This window comes from Carettochelys insculpta, chromosome 1 (genome assembly GCF_033958435.1).
Source record: "Carettochelys insculpta isolate YL-2023 chromosome 1, ASM3395843v1, whole genome shotgun sequence".
NCBI lineage: Eukaryota > Metazoa > Chordata > Testudines > Carettochelyidae > Carettochelys > Carettochelys insculpta.
The window spans coordinates 57,188,802-57,207,551 of record NC_134137.1 but is presented as its reverse complement, the minus strand read 5'-3'; positions in this window follow the sequence as shown (position 1 = coordinate 57,207,551).

The window sequence follows — 18,750 nt, the reverse complement described above, 5'->3', positions numbered from 1 at the left end:
CTAGACAGAACCAAATCCATCAGGTGTATTCCAAAAACACATGCATTTTTAACAAGTAGAGAGAGTAGGCAAAAGGGAGATATCTGGCAGCACATTAACAGACTTAAAACCCGTCTATGAGGGCAAATTCAGATCCCCACTATCTTGAAACCCATCCACTCTTTCCCTCCCTGTAGCTCAGATATTACCTTGTAAATTCCACTGGACATTCTAAGACCTGTAGATTTCTACATACAGGAATTTGTATCTGTGTGGGTGTATATGTGTGTGCATATGCATATAAATAGTGCATACAGTCTATATCACATGCTAGTGTGAAATTGATTTGGTAAATCAAACGTAAATAGAAAAAAATCTGAAAAATATTAATATTTAAAAGTCTTGCTTTCATAGAATGTCAAATGCCCCACACAAGCTGAGTCATTAGTATTTTGATTGTATCTGTTATAGTTTGTTTTACATGTTAGGAACATTGACTAACTCAATTGACTTATGGTTATCATAAGACAATCCATCAGAGACTGAGCTAGTGAAGTGATTCTGCCTAGCAGTACAAGTTGTAGTGAACAGTGCAGATAACAGGTCAATAAGTATAAAGTGCTTTATTCCCCAGCATAGAGTTAAACTGTTACTCTGTGTATTGCAGTGGTATATCGTTGTCATTATTGCTCAGTTTCAAAGGGCAGGTCTATACTAGACCTGAAAATTGATTTCATATATGAAATTCTAGCTACAGCAATTGCGTAGCTAGAATCAACATATCAGAAATCAACTTATTTGATTGTCTAGGAATGAGTACAGCAGAAAGGGATCTAGGGGTTATAGTGGACCACAAGCTAAATATGAGTCAACAGTGTGACGTTGTTGCAAAAAAAAGCAGACATGATTCTGGGATGCATTAACAGGTGTGTTGTGAACAAGATACAAGAAGTCATTCTTCTGCTGTACTCTGTGCTGGTTAGGCCTCAGCTGGAGTATTGTATCCAGTTCTGGGCACCACAGTTCAAGAAAGATGTGGAGAAATTAGAGACGGTCCAGAAAAGAGTGACAAGAATGATTAAAAGGTCATTCTAGAGAATGTGACCTATGAAGAAAGGCTGAAAGAATTGGGCTTGTTTTGTTTGGAAAAGAGAAGATTGAGGGGAGACATGATAGCGGTTTTCAAGTATCTAAAAGGGTGTCATAAGGAGGAGAAAGAGAACTTGGTCTTTTTGGCCTCTGAGGATAGAACAAGAGGCAATGGACTTAAACTGCAGCAAGGGAGGTTTAAGTTGGACATTAGGAAAAAGTACCTAACTGTAAGGGTGGTCAAACAGTGGAATAAATTGCCAAGGAAGGTTGTGGAATCTCCATTGCTGGAGATATTTAAGAACAGGTTAGATAGATGTCTATCATGGATTCAGGGATGATTTAGACAGTACTTGGTCCTGCGATTGTGGCAGGGGGCTGGACTCAATGGCCTCTCGAGGTCCCTTCCAGTCCTAGTATTCTATGATTCTATGATTCTTCAATAAAAAAGGTCAATGAAAGCATTTCTCCTGTTGACCTTCCTTTCTCCTCTTGATAGCAAGGAGTACAGGGGTCAACTGCTAACCCAGAGAGATCAATTTCAAATGTCTTTGTCAGACATGTGAAATCAAACTCCAAACTCTGGTGTCTCCCTGCCTGTGTCGATCTTCGTGGAAGTTAAGAAACCCCAAAAAAGAGATTAACAGAAGCAGTAAGCCCAACTGGTTAATTTCTCAGAGCCTGAAGATTATATAAGTAAATTATATTAGTAAATGTTACCCTCTCTACACCGGAAAAGAAAATTATTTTTAAACTTGTGGAGGTTAATTTTTGGTCAGATCTGATCTCAGTCTTTGAAGTGTCTCCCAAGCTTTGGAGGGGATATTGCAAAATCTTGTGAAGTCTGAAAAAATCGGCAATGAAGATGGATAGGTACTTGATGCTATGGCAGCTGAATAGGGTCTTACTTTCTATAGTGTTCTTTGTTGTAGCTGGATTTACTTCTTTACCATAGTATGCTCTGATATGGTTCTCAATGTGGATACGTCTTTGGTGGTCTTAGGAAAAACTTTCCTCGGACACTCACAAGCCTTAAGGGCTACATGTTTATCCCTCTAGGCTGGGTCTCAAGAGTTTTCTTCCCCTCCTACAGTTGATTAAGACTGACTTTAGAAGTCACAGTTATATAAAATCCTTTGAACATAAAGTTCTTTTATTTACTTGGTTATATATAAAACTCAGCTGGATCTAAGCCATATAATTTTATACATTATTAAAGACACCCAATAAGAGATTATTTATATTCTAAACAGACTGGAATTTTTCCTTGATAGGAGTCAATCAATCAGCAGTGATATGGCAAGACATGTTTAGGCACAGCAAGCAGGCAAAGATCTGACTGAATTAATTTTATCAGATCTTGGATTAAGTTGGAGCTAGATAAAATACAAATCAGACTGACATATCACTGACAGAAGTATAATATTTCAGGGAGGCGCTGATTACTAGAACCTTTAGACATGTTTTAGGGCAGAATATTAGTACACAATTTTGAGTGCATATATGGTCCAACTGTGAGATGTTAAATTAATTTAAAGGTCCATAGATAAAAAATAAATGAGAGGAGGGAAATAGTTGGAAGGAGTCAATGTGAACCAGAAGGCCTTTTATATGTTAGCAGACAAGATGCACTAAAAGAGGCAGTAAGGTAGGCTCATCAGTACGTGAGGAAGAAGAATCTAATGACTCAAAATCACTGAGATACTGAAGTCATTTTTAAAGATGTGTTTTTAAGCAAATAAAAAGAGGAAAGGAATCTGGAAAATGGGTAAATAAATTGATTGTCCAAAGGTAGGGGGACGCATGAAAAAGTTGAAGATATACAAAACAGTCACGGTGAGTAGCTTGCATCTCATTGTGTTAAGAGCAACTGGCTAAAGGCAATGTACCAGATATCTGACAACTTGGAAAACAATTAAAACAAGAGAAGTACTGGGATATTGAAGAGCAAATAATCCTTAATACTGATCTTTAAAGAAGAAATGAAGAGTGAGCCTGGTAAACAGGTTGATTTAATTTAAATCCACAGAGTGATAATGAAGCAAAAAGTACAGGGGTCAGGAGATGGAACCGTTAAATATCTGGATTAGGTGTTGCCAATATTTTCACTGTGTGGACCATCCCTTGGTAAAGAGATTGGGTCTTGCAGCACCTGCCCCTCCTCTTGTGATTTCATAAATTCTCTGAGGTAGCTATTGCTTGCTTTGGGAGAAATCAGGTTAATGCTTTTATGCCTAAGTGTTTTAATATGTGTTTTACCCTTTTTTGGAAAAAGCTAATCACAGCTATTTTATATCCCACCTTCTAGTCGCTCTCTCTCTTCCTCTACCTCCCTGCAAAAAAATTCCTTACAGTTTGGTTCCCTCTTACCCCTCCCTTTGCATGTGCTTCTTTCCTCCCTGTGTCTGTTATCAGTTGTATGGTTCCATTCTCCCCTGCATATCCTGCCTAGCCACTTGTTCCTCTTGGCCTTCTTCACATTCTTCTCATGCTGGTGAGTCTTATTTCTCTCCCCCTTCTCGTCCTGCAACACCACCAAATAGATGCACCTCTTTTTCTCTAGCTCTTTAGATCTTAGACACTTCAGATGCAGCTGGAATCAATTCAGAAAGCTAAGACCATGTAGCCTGCCAGATCGCCACAGACTAGTGGTGATTTCAGGCCACAATTTGAGAACTACCAGAATGACAGGTTCATCATAGAATCATAGAATCCGAGGGCTGGGAGGGACCTCAGGAGGTCATCAAGTCCAGCCCCCTGCTTCAAACAGGATCAACCCCAATTAAACCATCCCAGCCAGGACTTTGTCAAGCCTGAACTGAAAAACCTCTAGGGATAGAGATTCCACCATCTCTCTAGGCAATGCATTCCAGTGCTCCGCCACCCTCCTGGTGAAATAGTTTTTCCTAATATCCAACCTACTTCTCTCCTTCTGTAACTTCAGACCATTGCTCCTTGTTCTCCCATCCGTCACTACTGAAAACAGTTTCTGTCCATCCTCTTTAGATCTTCCTTTCAGGAAGTTAAAGATTGCTATTAAATCACCCCTCAGTCTTCTCTTCTGTAAACTAAATAAGACCAAATCCCTCAGCCTTTCCTCAGGTCATGTGTTCCATCCCTGTAATCATTTTTGTTGCCCTCTGCTGAGCTTGCTCCAGCACATCCACATCCTTTCTATACTGGGGTCCCAAAACTGGATGCAATACTCCAGTGCCAAATAGAGGGGAACAACAACTTCTCTAGATCTGCTCAAAATGCAACTACTAATGCACCCCAATATGCTGTTAGCCTTCTTGGCTACAAGGGCACACTGTTTACTCATATCCAGCCTTTCATCCACCATAATCCCTACGTTCCTTTCAGCTCTATTGCCGCTTATGGAGGTCGTCTCCAGCCTATAAAAATGACTTGTACTCTTTTGTCCCAAGTGCAGGATTCTACGCTTCTCCTTGTTGAACCACATCAGATTTCTTTTGGCCCCATCGTCCTATTTATCCTGGATCCTATCTCTACCCATCAACATATCTACCTCTCCCCACAGCTTGGTATCATCTGCAAACTTGCTGAGGGTGCAATCCAGTCCCTTATCCGGGTCATTAATAAAGATGTTGATTAACACCAGCCCCAGAACTGAGCCTTGTGGCACTCCGCTTGAAACCGATCGCCGTCCAGATATTGAGCCATGACCACTAGCCATTGGGCCCAACCATCAAGCCAGCTTTCTATCTATTTGTCCAATCCATACTTTCTTAATATATGGACAAGAATGTTGTGGGAGAGTATCAAAAGCTTTGCTGAAGTCAAGGTATATCACATCCACTGACTTCTCCATGTCCACAGAGCCGGTTACCTCGTCATAAAAGCTAATCAGAATTGCTCAGGAACGACTTCATGACTTGCCCTTGGTAAATCCACGTTGACTACTTGTGATCATTTTCTCCTCTTCCAAGTGCTTGAGGATCCCCTCCACTATTTTCCCAGGGACTGAGTAAGGCTGACCAGTCTATAATTCCCTGGATTGTCCTTCTTTCCTTTTTTAAAGATGGGCACTACTTTTGCCTTTTTCCAGTCATCTGAGATCCTTCCTGATCTGCATGAATCTCCAAAGATAATGGCCAAAAGCTCAGCAATGACACCTGTCAATTCCCTCAGTACCCTTGGGTGCATTAAATCCAGACCCTTGGATTTATGTACATCTAGTTTTTTCTGAGTAGTTCTGAACTCGTTCCTTCCCCACCAAGGGCTGCCCTCCACTTTCCCATACTGCACTGTCTAGCACCATAGTGTGGGAGCTGTCCTTGTCCACAAAGACTGAGGCAAAAAAAGCACTGAGTACTTCAGCTTTTCTTACATCATCTTTCACTAGGTTACCTCTCTCATCCAGTAATCGCCCCATACCTTCCCTGATAATCCTTTTATTGTTAACATGTCTATATTGGAACGCTTCTTGTTACCCTTCACACCCCTTGCCAGTTGCAGTTCCAATTGTGTTTTCACTTTCCTGACTACTCCCCAGCATTCTCCAGCCATATATTTATACTCCTCCTTAGTCAACATTTCCACTTCTTATATGCAACCTTTTTGAGTTTAAGCTGACCCAGGATGTCCCTGTTAAGCCAAGCTAGTTGCCTACCATATTTGCATTTCTTACCATGCCATGGGATGGTTTGTTCCTCTGCCTGCAGTAAGACTTCATTAAAATACTGCCAGTTCTCCTGAGCATTTGGGAAAAGGCAAAGACTGACAGTATGGAGGAAATGGTCGCCCATCAGCAACTCCACTGGATAGGTCGTTTTGGATGGATGCCAGATCACCACCTCCCAAAACAGGCCCTGTCCTGAAAGAAGGGTATAGCAATGCAGGAGTACAATGGAAGCATTATAAGGACTTGCTGAAAGATAACTTAAAGTGCAATATTGACATTGACACTTGATAGGCGCTCACCCAGGATTGCTCAAAAGAAGAGAAGTACCATGTGTTGGTCCCCTGCTTTTTCAACTTGCCTTCCAAAAAGCTAAAGAGGGCAAGAGGCACACAAGGAAGGAGATACTGCCTTCCAGTCATGGTCAACAGACTCCTGGTGTACAGTAGACACCCAAGTTACATGAGGGTTGCATTCCTGGACAACCTCATATACCTCAAATTTCACGCAGGTCAGAAGGAGCCAGGTACCAGGTGGCTGTCAGTTTCCTGGTTCCCACAGTGTTGGGGAGCCAGCAAGAAGCCATGGCGGCACAGCTGTCTGTCCCCTGGGTCCCCCAGGTGGGGAAGCTGGGGAGAAGCAATGCTGCCATAGCTGTATGCCCACCTGGCTTCCCCCAGCTGGGGGAGCCAGGCTGGCAGACAGCCATGGCAGAGCAGCTTCTCCCTGGCTTCCCATAGCTGGAGCAGCTGGTGGCTGGAGCAGGGAGCTGACAGAGGAGCTGCGCTCCCACCAGTCCCCAGCCCCTGGCAACCCCAGGATTTCAACTCACGTTAATGCAAGTCAAGTGCAAGATGAAATCGATTACAGATACAGTAAAGTTTCAAACAACATGTAACTCTGTTCTTTCCATAAGCCCCAAGGAGGTGGATCGGTGGACCCACAGGGCACCTAAAGAGGTATTGAAACTTGTAGCCTGACATACGCCATGGCTAGTCTACAGGGAAATGTGAGGAAAATATGCAAATGGTGCACTGCAATTTGTGTATGTTTTTCCACTTTTCTGTCAGGAGGTGCTTTTTCAAAATTTGGCTCATCTACACAAAAACCAAATTTCAGAAGAACTTCCTCTGTCAGGCCATCCCTTCTTCCTCGTAGAGCAAGGTTTACAGGGATGGTGAACGCATCCGTTTTTCTGGGATTGTTCTCTAACAAGGCAGAGATATTTTCTGAGGTATCTCTGGTATCCTGGAAAAATGGCTGTAATCTAACCCTTAGTAAGGGGCTTGAGCATATGTCTAACTTTGAAGTCACTGAGAAAAGTCACATGCTTACGTACCTTCTTGAATTGGAACTATATTTGTTATGTGCAAAGGTAGCAAATATGGCAAGTCAAATAATTTAATAAAACACACTTCAATTTTTCCCATCGAGACAATGTTGTTAGCGGTGTTTTGGTTGGACATGTTCTATCCCATGCAAAAAACCTTTACGTTTCCAATTTAAATTTGTCAATGTGGCCGTTAAAGGAAAAAATGGATTTGTGCTCTTTGCTGCCTATTTAATATATATGTAGAAGACCTGAAAGATTTTTGTGGAAAATATACTTTTTTAACATTTTGCTCTCCCCCTTCTTCCAATTAGAAAAACCCAATGCCTATTTTAAAAAACATTGTCTCTTAACGGTGGCCTTTATATGTCGCCATTCAGAGATAAATTCTGGCCTGTCCTCTCAGATTACATGAGGGACTAGCAGGTTTTTACCACCAACAGAGCACTAACACAGGATCCTGGTGAAGGATCATGGTTTCTCAATGTTAGGAAAAGTTACCTGATTAATCCAGCAACACACTGGGTAGGTCTTCACTGCAGAGTAAGCCAGGGCAAGTACTTAGGAGTTGCCCCAAACTCCATCCTGTGCACACACACAAAATTCCCACCCAAGTTAAGTGGTTCATTCAACCCATACAACGGATGAGGGTTGCAGGTAAGAACTGGCTTCCAATTTTACAGATCTTTAATGTTGATGAGACAGGTCTCTTTTGGAAGAAAAAGCTCCACTGTAGCTACACACATAAGGAGGCAAAAACTATGCCTGGTTTTAAGGCTTTCAAAGACCATCTAACAGTCTCATTAGGAGGGAATGTTTTTAGGTATACATTGAAACCAATCTTGATTTAACATGCTGAAAACCCTACAGCCTGCACGAACATCAACAAGGCTACTTTACCAGTCCATTATCGCGCTAATTAGAAAGCATGGATGACGCTTGCACTTTTTGAAGATTAGTTCATGAACTGCTTCATCCCTGAAGGTGAGGCATATTTTCTGGAGAAAGGAATTCCTTTCAAAATGTTGCTTATTTGAGAAATGCTCTAGGTCAATCTAAACACCTAAATGACTTACATCCCAATCTTAAAGTGGTGTTCCGACCTCCCAACACCACATCTGTTCTCCAACCCATGAACCAGAGGGCCATGGCTGTTTTCAAAGCACATTATCAATAGCTGCCACAGAATGCAAAAATGCCAAAACATTACGTCTGTGTCTACACTAGAAGCATCTGTTGACAGAAGTTACTGTCACCAGAGAAATATCAAGGAAACCACTGTCAACAGATAGCTGCTACACACAACTGCTCTGTCAACAGAGAACTGCCAGGATGCACTGCCCTCTGGTGACAGAAAGTGGGATGGCAGTTCTGCAAACGGCTGCCTGGAAACCAGGAGCCCTCTCTGCAGGCAGAAAGGTCTACACTGTACTTCAAGAACTATTGTGGCTCCTTATAGACTAACATATTTTGGAGCATAAGCTTTCAGATGAAGCGGGTCTTTGCCCACGAAAGCTTATGCTCCAAAATATCTGTTAGTCTATAAGGTGCCACAAGACTTCTTGTTGTTCTCGAAGCTACAGACTAACTCAACTACCTCTCTGGTACTCTACAGTGTACTTGTTTAGAAAGAACTCTGCTGACAGAAAGTTATACCTCAAATTTATGGACCCTGCCAGTTCCAAATCCCAGCCAACGACCACGAATCAGTCCAATTTAGATGCTGGGTTATTAAAGAAGCTCTCTGAAACTTGGCTGATAATACTACACAATTTGGCTGATAAAAGTGCAAAGCGCTGCACATGATCTCACAAACCAAGTCAACAAACTCGCAAGCGCTGACTGGCATCAGAAATTATCATTATCTTGTCTTGCTTGGCTGAAGAGAAATACATCATAGATCATATTCTTTTGGTTATATCAGCGATCAGTCAGAATTAAGAGTTTCTTGCAGGTATTTTTTTCTCTGCTGGGTGTTTTGTTGTGTTTTCCGCTTCCTTAACCACAAAGGGTCAGATTTCGGCAGGAGCTCAGCTTTCTGTGGTGTGATGAATACTTCTGAAAATCTGTCCCTTATTTATGTGCCCCAGTTCTAGTCTCCTGGCCCTAATTATGGGCAACAAGATGAGCAGGTCAGAAAAATGCCAACAAAGCATTTTGTTGGAATTTGCTGATTTATCAAAATGGAGTCATTCCACAAAGACTGTGCAATTGCAACACAGGTCCAATGGAACCCAGACAGTTTTTGGAACGTGCCAACCCACCTGACCCACTGTTTAGCAGGGCACCTACAGAACTGCCTTGGAATCAGAGACCCCAGAGCTTCCAGGTTCCATGGCATCAAGACAGCCATCCATCCAGGCTTCCTGAGAGTCAAGTACCTGGGAGTCTATTATTTTGGGACCTCTTGTCCCCCTCACCCCACCCCACCCTCTGCCCTGACAGAATGCCCCAGAGCCATGGCTCTACCTTTCAAGGAAAAATTACACATTTTTGTTTTCGTTCTTAATCAGACTGAACCCAATTTTTGAAATACTAAAACACAGAAAAAAGAGAGAGTGCAGAGCTCTCTTTTATATTCAAATTTGACACATTAACACGTGGCTTGCACCAAGACGCCAATTACCTGGGTCATTATAGCCGTGTCTACACGTGCACGCTACTTCGAAGTAGCGGCACTAACTTCGAAATAGCGCCCGTCATGGCTACACGTGTTGGGCGCTATTTCGATGTTAACATCGACGTTAGGCGGCGAGATGTCGAAGCCGCTAACCCCATGAGGGGATGGGAATAGCGCCCTACTTTGAAGTTGAACATCGAAGTAGGGCACATGTAGCCGATCCGCGTCCCGCAACATCGAAATAGCGGGGTCCGCCATGGCAGCCATCAGCTGAGGGGTTGAGAGACGCTCTCTCTCCAGCCCCTGCGGGGCTCTATGGTCACTGTGTGCAGCAGCCCTTAGCCCAGGGCTTCTGGCTGCTGCTGCTGCAGCTGGGGATCCATGCTGCATGCACAGGGTCTGCAACCAGTTGTCGGCTCTGTGGATCTTGTGCTGTTTAGTGCAAGTGTGTCTGGGAGGGGCCCTTTAAGGGAGCGGCTTGCTGTTGGGTCCGCCCTGTAACCCTGTCTGCAGCTGTGCCTGGCACCCTTATTTCGATGTGTGCTACTCTGGCGTGTAGACGTTCCCTCGCAGCGCCTATTTCGATGTGGTGCTGCGCAACGTCGATGTTGAACGTCGACGTTGCCAGCCCTGGAGGATGTATAGACGTTATTCATCGAAATAGCCTATTTTGATGTCGCTACATCAAAATAAGCTACTTCGATGTAGGCTTCACGTGTAGACGTAGCCTATATGAACTATTTTACATACTTTGTTTTGTCTGACTCTTGACTTCCCCCCTCACTGCCCCTCTGCTCTTCTGATTTGTCCACCTTAATTACAATTTTTCTGATTGTCAACCTTGATAACTATTTTTGCTTCTCTGTGCCTTAAATATTGAGTCTGTTCTGGTATGGCTATGGTCTGAAGAAGTGGGTCTGTCCCAGGAAAGCTCACCACCTAATAAATTATTTTATTAGTCTTTAAAGTGCTACTGGACTGCTTTTTTGTTTTGATAGAAAATACTTATGAAACAGAATGACATGCTGTGCCACTCTAGAACTAAGCACTTGGAAACCAGGTGTGGAGCATTTGGGAAAGCTCACCTGCACTGCAGTGGAAATGAAAGGTATTTGAACTTCCAGTTTCAAATGCAGACAGCAGATTTCTGAATGTGCTTGTTCATTTCTGCCATTGCGGAGCTGATGAATATCCAAAGCTGGAAAGAGAGGAAATGTGAATGCCAGGTAGTCTTTTTAAAACTTATCATTCTTTTCCTAGTTGTGTCTTTCTACTGTTTCCGTTAAAACTTCTATTGCAGCTAAAAGGTGTTTCTTTTCTGGGAGTGTTTCTGTACCTTTGTTACTGCAGATTTTATTCCAGTGCTACTGTTTCCAATGGCATTAAACTGATTTTCAGAGTCACCTAAATGGAAAGTCGGCATCCACTTCCCTTAGTCTGAGGTCTGTGTTTGGCCCCAATCACAGCTATCTCTGAACTCCTCACAGCACTTAGAGCATTCATCCTCACAACACCCCCTGAGGTAAGGCAGAGCTATTATCCCCTTCCGACAGGAGGGGAACTGAGGCACAGTGAAACTAAATAGATCTTACCTAAGGTCAGGCAGGAAGTCAATAGCAGACCAGAAAAAGAACCCACATCTCCAGCTAGACCTTAACCACTGCATCAGCCTTCCTCACTTTTCTACAAACTAGTGTTCTAAATCTTCTTTACACTCAGCACAGATTCCTGCAGCCATACTGCTCCAATAATGAGTATGAGGATGGTATTGTAGTACTAAGCTGCTGCTAAGTATTTAATTCCTTCTGGCTTTTTTCTTCCTTTCCTTCATGTTAGCCTCTTTTCTCTTCCCTTCTGTTTTGTCTTTCCATTCCTCAGAACGAGTTCAACTCACTCACCATCAGTTGTGATGCTGTGTGCCTAGCTCTGGTTTTGCACATACAAAGGAACCTAGCTAATGCATTTACTTAACAGTAGAGGTTTAGCATTCTGCTTCTCACTCTAATAGCTTGTACGTGGACGAATCTCCAGCAAACAGTGCTAGATGGTCATCCCATCCAGATTTCCCATTTTAACTTGTTTGCTGCACCTGGCCACAGTTTGAACATCTTTCGGAGGGATACATGTCAGAGATGCCATGTACCATACAACAGAGGTTCCAAATGTGTTCCTTCTGTTTTTCCGTAGTCTCCTCTACTCTTTGTCAGGGCATTTACTTTGCTCAATTTGATTATATCCATTTGTGGCTTGGCAACCATACTATCCTACTTCCATTCTGTTTTCCATTCAATATTATTTTATTGTCCTAACTTTTTGCCAAAGTGTTAAAAAGGACAGCCCCCTCAGATATCTGTCTGAGGTAACCTCCTTGCACTCTGACTGATTCAGATCATTTTCTTTCATCTCACCAGCCTTTGCAGATGTCTGTTCATTGATATATAGTCTTTCCTAGCTGGCGGGCTGCAAAGTTTTTTCAATTGAGCTCTTTTCACTTTTCCATCTGCTGCAATGCTTCAGCTGAGTGCTATAATTTCAAAATGAGCTTCCTTTTTTAAGCAATGATGGCATCTTTTGCCACTTTAGTGTACATACATTTCTTCTCAAGCCACAACTCCCTTGGCAACGTTCTTCCTCTTACTTAGCAGCAACATATCAAGAGGTGTAAGTATCCACTTTTTGTTTTTCTAGCTATGTCTGGCATATAGATCTATATCTGCTGTGATCAATTTAGTTGTTTCAGACCAAACTTCAATTTTTTTAAAAGGAACTGGTCATTCGAATGAACACCAATATCAGCAGCTAAGAAAGTATTCTGCAGTGAAGCATTCTGGTTTCTTTTTTTACTGTATAACAAGAGGTGTTTTCAATACTGATGAAAAGGTGTTTAATTTATGTAGCAATATCAGCAAGTCATGAGGGCTCCTATAACATTGTATGGGCAATGATCAATGCACTTCACCCACAAACTTATCTAGGGCAGTATATAATCCTCACATAGCAATACAGCCACTTTTGGGATAAAGCACAGCAGCCATTTATACAAAACCAGCAAAACTCCAAAACATTTTAGGGACTAATGAGGACGAAGAATCATAGATAGATGAAGCAAGGGTGAAATTCAGCTTCAGCAGGCGGAATGCAATTAACCTGTATTGGAATTTAACTAGAACCTAATCACAAATTTATTATCACAATCACACATAAAGTGCCATGAGATATTTAATGAACATTCGCAATCAGAATCTGTTTTGCATATTTGCCTCTTTTTCTCTGATGGGGGTAGGTTAATTTCCTACTTGGATGGAACTACATCACACAACTTCCCAGAGCATATTCCTTGAAAGTTCTCACATCCAAGACCTGGCCAGACCCAACCCTAAAGTAAGGAGATTACAGCCCAAGATAGACTGAAAGGGATGAACATATGGAAGTTTCATATACATACACTTGAAAAATTCTTTTTTTAAAAGAATAGGTGTAAGGAAATCTTATTTGGCATCACTAAAATGCATTGGAAAGTTAATAAAGAAAGGTTTAATTTAACACTTGATACAAAAGCTCTATTTGAATAAAATATTGAGTATGATTGACACATGGCTGACACATTGCTGCTTCTAAGCAAGCAGAAACTCCCTCCAGAAATCTTTAGGTTGTCCCCCCCGTATACTGTAACTGGATAGAAAGCAGCCTCATTTAAAATAAAGAGGTTAATAAGTCCTGAGATACTCTTGAATAATCTGCTGAGAACAGAATTCTGTTGAACCTGAATAAATCATTCTGAAGCTCTTTTGAAATGACTTTTGTGTTTTATAATTTCAGTCTTCCTTTTTATCCCCTGTCCCTCATCAGTCATCTTAGCTTCGCACACTCTTACTCACAGTGAAACTTGATGACGAGATGGAAATATCATTCCCTGAAGTCAAACCCTGCCAGCTTCACTCCTGACTTCAGCCGGGTGTCTTTAAAGAATATTATGTTGGCGAGTCCAGTCTTTCTCTCATTCATATGGGACCGACCATGCCAGGTCCTCAGGGCACAAGACAACATTCTAAAGAGCATATTAGAACAGTATAAATGCCATAAAAATGCAACCTCTGAGTGCAGTTACTAAAAGCAAACTCATCATCTTTATTGTGTTTGAATGGGCAAAGGGTGACTCTTGGCTTACATTGAACTGCTGTCTCCTTTGCTGCTATAGAGAATGTTTTCCAATATTGTTTCATTTAGTTAATCATGTTTTCCAACCCAGGGTATATTTAAGGCACTCAATCCAGAACCAGTGGATTTCAAGTAATTAGTCAAACCAACCCGGAGGAATTCTCCTTTACAGTACTTCAGATGAAAGGTAGAGTTGGCACACACACTTCCCTGTAAAGTTAATGGCCACTTAAACAGTGACTGAAGTACAAATGTTTTGCAAAATGTTCTCATTCTTTTTTGGTTCTTTCCTTCATTTTCCCTCATTCAGTCCTTTAGGGCTACGTCTACACTAGCACACTACGCTGAAGCAGCCTATTCTGAAGTAAGAACATCGAAATAGGCTACTTCGATGCATATCGTCTACACGTCTTCCAGGGCTAGTGCCGTCGACGTTCAACGTCGAAGCAGCGACAGGGAACGTCGAAAGGAGCCGCCCTGGAAGGAAATGTGGAGCGTCCACACACACATGCACTCTCCGTCGAAATAAGGGGCCAACAAAGACTGCGGACAGGGTCACAGGCTGGACTAGCTCTTCTGGGGCAAGAGCAACCGCTCCCTTAAAGGGCCCCTCCCAGAAACACTCAGCCTGTACAGCACGAGGTCCACAGAGCCAACAACCAGTTGTAGACCCCGTACACACAGCATGGACCCCCAGCTGAAGCAGCAGCCAGAAGCCCTGAGCTAAGGGCTGCTGCACTCAGCAACCATAGAGCCCTGCAGGGGCTGGACAAAGTGTCTCTCAACCCCTCAGCTGATGGCCACCATGGAGGACCCCTCTATTTCGATGTAGTGGAACATGGATCATCTACACACACCCTACTTCGATGTTGAACGTCGAAGTAGGGTGCCATTCCCATCTTCAGATAGGAATAACGATTTCGACATCTCGCTGCCTAACGTTGATTTCAATGTTGAAATAGTGCACGGTGTGTGTAGATGTGATGCATACCATTCCAACCTTGTGCCAGATACTTCGAAGTAGCTGGCTAGTGTAGACGCACCCTAGGAATCTCTGTGGAGCTAGTCCACAGAAACTAAGCCACTCCGCAGTGGACAGGGAAAGATGGACGGAAATAGTGAGAGAGGCATCAGACACCAACAGGCACTGAGCCCATGGTTGTTGATGATGTTGAGGCCCAGTGTTCCAACTAACTTTTTCCATCCATTGGTGGAATAAGTTTTGTTATGTGCACCAAGGCTTGTGTGGATGTGCACTGCCAACAGAAACACATGCTGTCCACTCTGGGTGGGTGTGGGCATTCCGTTAATCAGCTGGGCGACACCTGAATCTCTCCTGGGTGGCTGCTCAAGTGCTCAGCTGACATGGAACACTGCTTGCCACTCTAGAATAAGACAGTGGTTCATCTTGTCCGGGAGCTTTTCTCTGACAGTTACCCATACTGGCTCACAGGAAATATTCCTTTATATCAAAGGTAACGAACAAGCGAAGGAACATTAATGAGATCAGCAACTTGTAAGAAATGTAGTCAGATGAATTAGATCAGATACCTGGTAGTGCTATAAATTAAGGGACTAGAGGGATGAGAATAGAAGCTTGTTAAAGATCCCCAGGACAGAAGAGAATGGAGAATGTTATTCTCTGATGAGAGAGAAAAGGACTACCTGGTTAACAAATCTATCACCAGGAGGATTTTAACTTCTCCGTTCTGAATGCGGGACACATTTGAGATACCTAGTATGCTGGAAACAAAAGGAGAATGTTAAAGTAAATCATTGTTCAGTTATCACTGCTTATCAGAAATACATGTATATACACAACTAGCGCATTTGCCTGATGTTGCCTGAGTTCTTAACTCAATTAAGTTTGAGTACTTCCCTCTTACTCCCTGGCATTGATGAAGAGAAATAGCCAGCAAAGTCCCCATATGAATCTGGGTAGGGGCAGCTTCAACACCCCCTGCCATCCCTAAGGGATGCTTGGGGGTGGGGGAAGCTTGGGGCTGAGTCATTCCTGGACTAGCAGGGAGGGATATGCCCCCAGCCAGCCTTTCACCGGCCTGGTGATTCTGTCTCTTTTCTGTATGGTTTCATGAGAAGCAATCCCACTCCAAGCACATCCCCTTTTCCTGGCACAACCAAACCATGACCTTGCTTTACAGAGGAAGCAGTAAACCAAAATTGGTGATCCTAGCTCAGATACAACAGACAGACAAACTCTCTAAAATATATAAATAGATGTACCAGATGTAGCCAATTCTAAGAGAATTAGGAGAAAGAGTGGAAACGCAAACCCAAATTCGAAAACAACTTGCATGAAAAGAAAAGAGAATTAATGAGATGCTGTAATACTTTGCACTAAAATATACAGTAAAACCTTTCATTTTATGATCTAAAGTACCTTGTGGGCCTTGTTAGTAGGAGATGGGAAGTCTTGGGATAGTCAGAGGTCTAGATTCACCAGAGCTAGTCTTGTTCCATGGACTTTATGAAAGGATTCATTCCAAGAGAAGGCTAACAGTGCCATCTGTTGCTCTCAAATGCATTATTCCTTTATGCATGGCTCAATATCTGGATGGCAGTAGGTTTCAAGCGGTGTGCCACAAGGCTTGGTTCTGGGGCTGGTGTTGTTCAACATCTTTATCAATGACCTGGGTGAGGGACTGGATTGCACGTCAACAAGTTTGCGGATGACACAAAACTAGGGGGAGAGGTAGATACGTTGGAGGGTTGAGAGAGAATCCAGAGTGACCTGGATAAATTGGAGGACTGGGCCAAAATAAATGTGATGCAGTTCAATAAGGAGAAGTGTAGAGTCCTGCAGCTGGGGTGGAAGAATACCAAGCATTGTTACAGGCTGGGAACCAACTGGCTCAGCAGCAGCGCAATGGAAAGGGAATTAGGGGTTATGGTGGATGAAAGGCTGTATATGAGTAAACAGTGTGCCCTTCTAGCCAAGAAGGCTAACAGTATACTAGGGTGCATTTGGAAGAGCATTTCGAGCAGATCTAGAGAAGTAGTTATTCCCCTCTATTTGGCACTGGGGAGGCCACATCTAGAATATTGTGTCCAGTTTTTGGGGCCCCCAGTTTAAAAAGGATGTGGATTTGCTGGAACAGGTTCAGCGGAGGGCAACAAAAATGATTAAGGGGCTGAAGCACAAGACCTATGAGGATAGGCTGAGGGATATGGGCTTGTTTAGTTTACAGAAGAGAAGATTTAAGGGTGATTTAATAGCAGCCTTCAACTTCCTGAAGGGGAGCTCTAAAGAGAAGGGTGAGAAACTGTTCTCACTGGTGTCAGATGGCAGAACAAGGAGTAATGGTCTGAAGTTGAAAAGGGAGAAGTGTAAGTTAGATATTAGGAAAAAACTACTTCACCAGACAGGTGGTGAAGCATTGGTATGCGTTGCCTAGAGAGGTGGTGGATTCTCCATCCCTCAAGGTTTTTAAATCCCAGCTTGACAACATCCTGGCTGGGATGACTTAGTGGAGGTTGATCCTGCCTGAAGCAGGGGCTGGACTAGATGACCTCCTGAGGTCCCTTCCAGCCCTATGATTCTGTGATTCTTAGATTGGGGTGTAAAGTTGGGCAGTTAGCCAATATGCTGGTTCTTATGGATTATTTTCCTCAACTGGAGACATTGATGATGGAATCTGGTATTTCTTTCACACAGTCCTGGTTAATTACAAAGACTGTACAAAGTCCTGTTTCTTTGTACACAGTGGGAAACAAAGAGCAAAAGCTAATTTTTGTTCACAATTCCTAGCCCCTACCAGCTAGCAATTAGCCCAAAGCACTTCCACTCTCTTTCTCTCAAGGTCATGATGCAAATGTCATTAGCTGTCTACATCTACCCTTCTTTGTGTGTAACTGTGGTGTTTCTGCTGCTTCTCTCACATACACACACAGTTCTGTCAAACAATACCCAGTTTATATTATCAAATCATCTGGGACAGGAAGTTCTAAAGTCACTGGAAGTATGAATCTAGTAAAACCACCAAAACCAGTAGAATTATTCCAGATTTGCATTAGTGGAACTAAGATCAGAATCTTGCCCAGATGTTTATAACCTAGCTCAGAGTTGCACAAAGTGGAGGGTGGGCACTCTCAGGGAGGTGTGAAATTTGACATGTGGGGGATAAGCACAATCAGAGGATGGGTCTCAGGATCCTCCATCCCATTAAAATGTTGAAATATGTTACTGTTTTTATGTATGTGTATTCACATTTATAAACCGACTAATAACATTTTTACATTCTACAGACTTATTTCCTTATAGGTAATGAAAGGTTGTTGGTTTTTTTTTTCCATCGGTAACTGAAAGGTCCATTGGTTTGAGTTACATAAACAGTTTGGGGGGGGCTACTAATTTCAGGGATGAAAAGTGGGGCCCAATGTAAAAGTTTGCTCACACCAGCCTAGCTGATTGTGGAGCTTTTGTGTCTCGCCATCGAGAAACCCTAACTCTATTTCTAGCTCTGCAATCTGCATTGACATGGAGCAAAACACAGGAAAATAATAAGGAAAAGATTGTGGAAGACATTTTCTAATGTGGAGTAGTCAAGCAGGGATTGTTAAAAGTTCTGTGCTTACTAAGACCAGAGGAACAGAGCATGACAGAACTAAATAACCCATTAAACTGGATGATAACCCAAAGCCACACACAAACATGGTTCATAGATTGTAAGTGTGTAGGACTAGATGAGACCTCAGCTGATTATGTAATCAAGCCCCCTGCACTCAAGGCAGAACTAAGGAATAATTAGACTGTTCCTAACAAGTGTTAGTCTGACCTGCTCTGAACACTTCCAATGGCAGAGATCACACAACCTTCCTTGGCAGTTTGTTTCAGTGCTTAACAACCTTGACAGTTAGGAAGTTATTAAGCATCCTTTGCTGAAATTTAAGACCAATTTCCCAATTTAATTT